We start from the raw sequence: 9,012 nt of genomic DNA on the forward strand, positions 1-9,012 counted from the left end.
TGCTGTGCAGGGGAGAGAACCAGCCAGTTGATCAGAACAGGTTTTTCAGTGCTGAATTCATTAACAGTCACAGAGAGGTTGGCCAAGAGGTGATGGGGTCTAGTACTCAGTGAAAATGTACTTTGAAGCAATAATCTAACAACACATGAGGAAAGGTTGATGGATAATCATGACTGGGTAAGACACCCTTTATAGCTGGTGGACCTTCTTCATATGTCTAGCAAACTGAGTAATTCTGAGAAAAATCACTTCGATGTATTGAACTGCCTAAATGAAAAGTAGTAGTATGCCCAAAATGCTATGCTATAGATAAAATTTATATCTAATACACTATGCTATGTATTAACACAAAAACGAAGATACAACATTATATATTATATATATTATACAGACTGTGCTACATAGTGATATATATACACAAATATAAATACATATATACACATAGTATGCCCAATCCACTGTCCAAAGAGACAAAGGTAGCTCAAATGCAATCTTCCAATAAGTGATCTACAACACAGGGAGACCTTGTAGAAGAAACAGGGTATCACCAAAGTGCCATGTAAGGCAGAGAATTACAAGGCCAAAAATTTACAGCTAAACTGATCTATGATGAATAATGTCACTAGGGCGGGAGACATGAAGCAAGATTGAAAGCAACCAGCTACCCTTCTTCAGCAAAATCCAGACACACCATCACTGGCTAAAATTGCTCAGAGAAGATACTGCAGTTACCCTCTGATTTGTAGGTGAAAATACTGCCACAACTATCAATCAAACATTGATATTTTTACAGGACATGATAACAAATCAGTGTTTGCTGCCACAACAAACACAGAAAACAGACTGTCAGTGATTTCAGCAGGAACACTATCAGGTCTTGAAGCAAGGCAATGCTTCCCCACAAAGCTGACTTGTGTTTTAACATATGACAAATCCTCATTCACTCACAAATGCTCAAAGACCAACCAGGCTACGGTAGAGAAGTGAAGCTCAAACCACCAGAGCTGGAACATCTCCCTCCATCTCCCATCCCATCTCATCATTCTGCATATGTCACTCACTGAGAACATGGGCTGTGGGTCCACAGCTGCCCACCACATGACTGGAAGGACAAAATGTTTCTCCAGTGTTCAGTTAAGCGTGATAAAAACAGCAATGGGACAGGTACCTGGCAACAGGTGTCTATGGCACTGCTGCAGCTTGAGTAACTCAGCCAAGGCACTGAGACAGAGCATCTCAAGTTCATGTTAAACCATCTGCTGTGACCAGAAAGGAGCAGTGATCATATGAATTAACTCTGCAGAGAATACATACCTTAGGTGTAGCTCACTTGTTTAAGAGATGCCGCCACTTTTAAACACATTCAGAACTTGTGTTGCCTTCTCCTTTGGCCTTTAAGATCAAAGCATTACTACTCTGTACTTGACTGGGAATAGTCCTCAAGAAGTACATATGGAAGAAATGAAGTGATAAATGCAGGAAATATACTTCATACTTCCAAAGCATCCCCTAATGGAGAACGAAAGAGATCTGAAAATCCACTAGAGGCAATAAAGTAGTTTGTTTGTCCAAAACAGAATGGAAGAAAGGAAAAACAGAACGGGTGAAGATAAGCGCCTGACAGAGGAAGAAACGAGGTTCTCAGAAGAAAAGGCAGACTCCCAAAGAGGAAAAACATGACATTGGGTAAGCATTCAAGTTTATCTTACTTATCTTATTTAAGGAGGGGCTCAGACCAATTCCAGAGACTGCATTTGCAAGGGTATCACACTGCAGATCTGGTAAATAAAAAATCCTTCCCTACATACGGCTCTGTATTCCATCGTGACTGCTCCCCTTGACTCCACCTCCACCCTCCAAGAAAATGCTGATGAAGACAAGGGAGCTCCAGGAGGATTAAGGAAGGACTGACAGGGGCTGAACTTTGGGAAAACGAAACCCTGCCACTTAAGACGATGCTATTTAAAATCTTTGTTGGCAACACGGGCAGTGGAATCTAGTGCACCCTCAGCAAGTTTGCTGACACCACCAAACTGTGTGGTGAAGTCAACATGTTGGAAGGGATGCCATCCAGAGAGATGCTGACAGGCTCAACAAGTGGGCCTGTGCAAACTGCATGAAGTTCAACAAGGCCAAGTGCAAGGTCCTGCACCTGGGTCTAGGCAATCCCATGCATGATACAGGTTAGGAGGAGAAGGGATTGAGGACAGCCTTGAGGAGAGAAGAATTTGGGGGTGATGGTGGGCCAGAAGCTTCACATGAGCCATCAACATGTGCTTGCAGCTCAGAAAGCCAATGGTGTCCTGGGCTGCATCAAAAGAAGCGTAGCCAGTAGGTCAAGGGAGGTGATTCTCCCCCTCTGCTCTGCCCTTGTGAGACCCCACCTGGAGTGCTGTGTCCAGTTGTGGAGTCTACAATGCAAGAACAACATAGAGCTCCTTGAGCATAACCAGACAACAGCCACAGAAGTTATCAGAGGGATGAAGCACTTCCCCTATGAAGCCAGGCTGAGAAAGTTGGGGTTGTTCAGTCTGGAGAAGAAAAGGATCCAAGGTGACCTTATAGTCACATAGGCCTTCTAGTACCTGAAGGGGGCCTACAAGAAATCTGGGGAGGAACATTTTACAAGGGCGTGTAGCAAGAGGACAAGGGGCAATGATTTAAAACTTGAAGAGAGATTTGGATTAGATATTAGGAGGGAATTCTTTACTATGAGGGTGGTGAGACACTGGCACAGGCTGCCCAGGGAAGTTGTGGCTGCTCCCTCTCTGGAAGTGTTCAGGGCCAGGCTGAATGGGGCTTTGGGCAACCTCATCTAATGGTAGGTACCACCAACCATGGCAGGGGTGTTGGAACTAGATGATCTTTAAGGTCCTTTCAAACCCTAGCCATTCTATAATTCTATAGTTCTATGATTCTATCCCACTGTGCTATAGAATCATGGCTCCTTGCATGCCCATTATTATTTTGGAATATAAGTATTCCCACAAGAAACCTTACTGCAATTCTTTGTGCAAACAAACCTAGAAGTGACAATGCCAAAACATTTCAGATGTTCAAGAGGTATAAAATCTGGGGAAGGAGGCAAATGCATATGGAGAGAGGTAAAGGCAGGCCATCACAGCAGGTTAAACCTGTTAATCTTCTTCATTAGGATGCACTGCACATTTAGTTTTCAAATGTTTCCAGTGTTTTTGTCATTTCCAGCAAGAACTATGGTACTGTCCATTCACTTCTTAATGACCATACTTGAAAAGCTCCATAATGAATCACAATTGTAAAAGTCTGGTTTGAAAGATCAGATCATTCCCAATAAGTTGGGGAAACAGACAACCAATTGGCTGTGCAGTCACTAATAACAAATGTAAAAATAATTATTTGGCCAAGAAACATGGGAAATAAGGGTAAATTAATTCCAATAATTTGACCATTTCCATTTACAAGTGACCCATCCATGGATGATGCTCTTGGCACTTCAACCCCTCAGGGATACATGTGCAGCACAGCCATGATGCACAATACCCTCAGGCTTAGGAAAAAGGAGGGTCCAACTTTCAACTCAAACAGCTGTGGGATTTGGGTTACAAAACTGAGGTAACCAGCCATGGATTAGGCTGACGTGCTGACACCAACATGCTGATTCTGGTGGGAAGTCAGGGCTGAAAACTCTGAAGCTTTAGGCACAGACACACTTGCAGGGTGTGTAACCATGCTCCACCATTCCAGTGGACACAAAATGAATGGCATTTCCAATTCCTTCTCCTCTGCTCTCCAACAATACACCTGAAGATAACAGTCCACTACTTCTCCTCACTTCCAGTGATGGAAAGCATAGTGGTTCCCGAGCAAGCCACCCAATACAATCAGAAATAACAAAAAGAGATCCGAGTGGCTGATTCGTAAGGACATGCTGCTTCTCAAGAAGCACGGTGCTGCAAAACAGACCCTGCAGACAAAAGCTGTAGACGTTCTTACAGTAGCCATCCTGGCAACTAAGTAACTCACCCCTGAAGTCGAGGCAGCCACATCTCTGAGCCAAACGCAAAGAAAGACGCTGCCCATCTCGAAAGCAACTTCAGGAACGTACAATAGCTACCAAGGGAGGCAGAACTCAACGGCAAGGAAAGGCGGTGTGTAAAGTAATGCCACGGTGACCAAATGGCTGCCACTTCAACAGCACAGCGGCCACTCGGCAAAATACAACCGGCAATTCGCTGGGCAACAACAGCCGAGGAGGCAGCCACAGGCCAGCAGCCTGCAGGAGCCAGCGGGCAGAACCACCACCAGCTCCCGGTGGCAAAGCCAGGACAGCATGAGAAATATCTGTATGCACAAAAAAAACCCCAGAAAACCCCAAAAGCCAAACAGAAAACCACCTCAACAGCAAATGCACAACCAGCCTGGCACACCGAGGGATCTCAGTCGGCTCAAAGGGAGACCAAACACCAACCCGATGCCGTCCGACGGCGCCGGGCTTGCCCGCTACCCGCCCCCCGCGTAGCGCCCTGGCATTTCAAGGGAGAGGAGAGCGGATCCCCAGGCCGAGGGTGGCATCGGGAGGGGCTGAATCCCACCCATTTCTGCCACAGAAACGGAGAGGAGAGCAAACACACTTAGCAGCGGCCAAGGGAAACACAATTTCCGAATTGTGTTGCTTGCCTCCTCCACTGCCGTACCTGGGAAAGCGGGGACAATACCGGGCTCCCCGGCAGGAGGGGACCGCTCAGAAGCGGCTGTGGGGACCAGCAGGCAGGGTGCGGGCTGATCCCCCTCCAGCATCGCTGTGCCTGTACCCCCCGTACCGCGCCGGGCCGCAAACTCCCAACTCCCGCCTCGCCCCGGCCCCCCCGTACCCCTCATCCCCCTGCCCCCTCTGAACTTTCTGCTGCAGGGAAGGGGGGCTCCGCGGGCGATGACGTCAGGCGGGGCGCGCGGCGGTGGGTGTCCCCGCCCCGGGACCCCCACGGCGGGCGCTGAGCCCCCTGCCCGCCCGCCCTCCCGCCCCCCCGTTCCCCTTTCCGGAGGGAAGGCGTTGCACCGCCGTCCAAAGCGAACAAGCCCCGGGTGGATAGCGGCTCCCGGCGATTTACGAGCGCTACCAGCCGTGACCGGGACCCGCCGCTGAGGAAAGCGGGACCGACACCCTCCCTGCTGAGCCGATGCTCCGCGACCCGCACCCCTCTGGTCCTTCACCGCACCCGCGCAGAGGCAGCGCCGGGGGCCCTTCCCCAGCGCCGCGGGGGTTAACCGCACACCCTCCCGCGTCTCCCTCTCGCCCCAAACTTATCTCCCCCCACACCCCCCCGCCGCTCTCCCGACACACGGACCGGAGGGGAAAAAAAAAAAATAACAAAACACACCCGCGGAAGAATGCAGCGAGTGGGTGAAAATGACAAGCTGGGCGGGAGCGGCTGTGAGCGGGCGAGGGACTCACCGGCGGCTCCGGAGGGGAGGTCGAATGAAGGGAGGAATGGAGGCGGCGAGGAGCTGGGGGAAGGGATTTAAACGCTCCCCCCCCCCCCCTTTTTTTTTTTTTTTTTTTTTCCTTTTCCCTTTTCTCCCTCCTCCTTTTCCGCGCTCCCTCGTTTCCTCTCGCGTCTCCGGAATAACCGGTCGGCGGCGGGGGCAGCGGCTCCGAGGGGGGTGCGGCGGGGAGCGGGGCCCCCGTGGCTCTATCTCCCCCTCTCCCGCCGCGCACCCCGCGCTCAGGCGCCGCCGCCTCTGCCCCGCCGCCCTCCCATCGCTCCTACCGCTGCCCGCCTTAGCCACCTCCCATTTCCGAAGAGCCCAGAACAAGCCCCCCTCCCCCGCCCCCCCGCTCTGTCACCCCCCGCCACCGCCCCTCCCCGCCTCCCTTCCCCGAGCCGGCCGCGGGGGCCCCGCGGAACATCCACCCTAAGCCCCCACCCCCCATACCCAAACCCACCCGCGGAGAGCGTGGGACGGGGGAGGAGAGGCGGGCACGGGGCGAGCAGCCATCCCAGCCTCGGCCCCGGCCCCCTCCCCGGCCGCGCCCCGCGCCGCCGGGCGCCGCTCCTCCGGCTCTCACCTCCCCGCCCCGGCGCCGGCACAAAGGCCTGGGAGGAGAGAGGGGGGGTGAAGGGGGAGCCCGGAGAAGCCTTTTTGGCAGGACGGGGGCCGGGACGACCGAGCCCACTCCGGGGGGGTTGGGGACCGCCGGGCGCCCCGCGACTGCGAGAGGGGGCTGGGGAGGCGGCGGGGGCCGGGGCCGCCAGGCCTCCCGGGGGATGGGCTGGCGGGGGGGGGGGGAGTGTGTGCGGCGGCCGCCTGCCTGGCGCTCACCAGCACGCAGCGCGGGGCGGGGGGATGCGCGCCGCCGAGCGCGCTCCCCTTTCCCTCCTTCCCTTCTTCCCTCCCTCCCTCCTTCCCTTCTTTCCTCTTTCCCTCCCTCCATTTCCACCACCACCACCCCCCTTACCGGTTACCAGGCAACGGCACAAAGGGAGAGCCGCGTGTGGGGGCTGGCGGGGGGCGCTGCCCCTCCCGTAGCGCCGCCCCGGGGACTGAGGGGGGAACCGGGACCCCCCCCCCCCCCCCTCAAAGCGCGGTCACGGCAGCGGCGCGGCTGCGGGGAGCCGGCGGGCGTGGACCTTTGCCGGGCGGGGCTGGAGCAGCACCACGTCGGACTCCGCCGCCGCCACCCGTGCCGTGCCGAGCCGAACCGAACCGTGCCGTGCTCCGCCGAGCCGAGCCCCGGTGTTAAAAAAAGTGAAACGTCTTCCCCCGTGTGCCTGGAAAACTGGGCGGGCAGCGGCTGCTGCCTCCCCTGGCCGGCAAAGCACAGCCCCAGCGGGGTACCTACATGGCCATTTTGGAAAAGTTGCCGTCGGAGGGAGACTTTCGGGAAGAGGGAGCCTGCTGGTTTTGTTACTGGAGTAGTCACCTCAGGGCCTCATCCGAAAGCAGACCCTGCCACTGAGCTTAGTGGGACGCGGCCAGCCGGAGCTGCGGTGTGGGGGGACCAAATGCTGCCTTCAGTGACCATTTCAGATGCAGAAAGGAAGGCTGGGCATGCAGGGAAAACCCAGGCTGTGCTTCACCGACACAAGTGTGTCCATCTGCACGTCTAAATAAGAGAGACTTCGCAGGCATGTGGGCAAGGCCTTGTACTGCACTCTGATAGCCTTTAAGCATAATCACAAAATATTTCCTCAGCAGGACCTTTCAGTCAGTAGGCTGGATGGTGCTCTCCCAGTGGGCTTTTATTCAGTAATTCTTATTGTCCTTTACATGGCTCCAAGCACTTCTTGCTGTACAGCATCCAAGCTCAACAGTGAATACAGATGTATTCATCTTGTGGGTTTTTCTGTAGTGCTCATCATCCAAGCACTTAAAAAACATTAGTGACAATGTCCCTGCAACATCCTTGTAAACCAGTGGCTCCCAACCAGAGCCTTGTTCCACACCCCTTCCTGGGGGGTGTACTGCACCATTTGGGGATCTCCTTGTTCCCCCTGGATGCAGCGTTGTTCTTGGTGCCTCTCATCCTTGAGCCAACCCTATTGGCATGCAGCACCCCATTGCACAACATAAGCATGCCTCATGTCCCCAGCCTTCATTTGTGCTTTCATCCACCCTTCTCTCCAACCTACCTCCTTGTCTGGACCCTTGCCGAGAACCTCCACCCTTTCAGCACTAATCCTGGGGTGCTGTTGTTACACAGGACTTCTCTGGTTTCTACACTTGGAGTGGGGGACTGCAAAAAAGCTCTGCCCAGCATTTGCCAAACTGCCCACTGATTTTGGGTGGGCAGTTAGTCCAAACCATTTCAGAATTATTTTGAAGAGAACACCCTGTTGATCCCAAGTGCAGAGGTCTCAACAAGCTTGAGCCCTGTGATCTCCATGAAATAAAAGTGTTGTCATTGCTGTTGAGGCAGCAGTGTGCAGATGCCAGGGCTGCCTCAAACTGCTACCTTAGAAGTTTACAGTCTGGCTGTCCTGAGCTCATAGTGAGTGTGATCATTAGAGGCCAAAGTGGTGATTGATGAAGATCTTGTCAAAGCCCCTGTTTTCTGGATGATAAACAGAGTATCTAAATCCCTAAGGTAACCCTTAGTGACTTGAGGAAAAGGCTCTGTGAAAGCTGCAGTGGTTGGTATCACTTCGGTCCCAGGATCTTCTGGATCACTAACATGTGGCAGCGAGTTTATTTAACCACAAAGTCAAGCCCCAAGTGATTTTCATGTCATTGTCTCCCATAACCAGGTCAGTTGCATGAGTTAAAAAATGTGACTTACACAAATGTTAACATTATTCTCAAGATTTTAGAGTAATATGATGTTTCCATAAGAGATTGACACCCCAATGCCTTTAGCATGATTCAAAAGGCAGCCCAGAGGTGGCCTGACTCTTACCAAGCTTATGATCTCAGTTTATGAAAGCAGAAGTGATTCCCAAGAGAAGTAAGACCAGGGGGCAGGGTAACAATTTGAATTTGTGTATTCTTGACTGCCCAGAGCTTACTTGTGGACAAAAAGCAGCCTCTCCAATAATGACATGGGTGCAGTCAGCCCTCCTAAATGCAACAAACTGTTACCCTTCTCCAGTCAGAAATCTTCACAGCTAAATTGCTGCTGGGTAAAACCACACTTCCCTCTGATCCAAGGTGGTTAACACAAGCACAAAACAGAAAAGAGAAACACAAGTGTTCATATGGTGTCCAGCAGGGAGACCAAGGTGGACTGGCTGTAGAACATGAGGAATGAAATCACTAGGTTTAAGACCCTGGGCAGGTTGAAGATACAATGTTGTTAGCTGTATCGTTTCAGGGTGGATAAATAACTCAGGTAGTCTGCGAGCCTGACAGAAGAATCAACAAGGAGATACCAAGCTTGCTGATGTGCAGCTGGTCCTCCTCCCTTGGGACAGGGAGGTGGGACACCACACCTTGGGTCTTTCCAGCTGCATCATCCCACTGCAAAGCAGACAGCAGCCCGCAAAGTGAGAGGCCTTGGCTGGGGTGTAGCCTTCTTACAGAAACAGAGCACAA

At 52.6% G+C, this 9,012-nt stretch overlaps 1 protein-coding gene across 4 annotated transcripts in view; it reads right to left on the minus strand.

Moving 5' to 3' along the window:
* ATN1 (atrophin 1) overlaps window positions 1–6,611 on the minus strand; it is a 27,841-nt gene extending 21,230 nt beyond the window's left edge. Inside the window, exon 1 of one of the 4 annotated variants that reach the window (XM_071763260.1) lies at window positions 6,447–6,611. The gene's annotated coding sequence lies outside the window, so the exon portion shown is untranslated. Of the gene's footprint in view, window positions 1–5,360; window positions 5,771–5,926; window positions 6,378–6,446 lie in introns of those variants that run through there. The other 3 variants (XM_071763265.1, XM_071763250.1, XM_071763275.1) reach the window with 3 other exon arrangements.
* Window positions 6,612–9,012: the final 2,401 nt, after the last annotated feature.

The sequence above is a fragment of the Heliangelus exortis genome, chromosome 1, assembly GCF_036169615.1.
Source record: "Heliangelus exortis chromosome 1, bHelExo1.hap1, whole genome shotgun sequence".
Classification (NCBI taxonomy): domain Eukaryota; kingdom Metazoa; phylum Chordata; class Aves; order Apodiformes; family Trochilidae; genus Heliangelus; species Heliangelus exortis.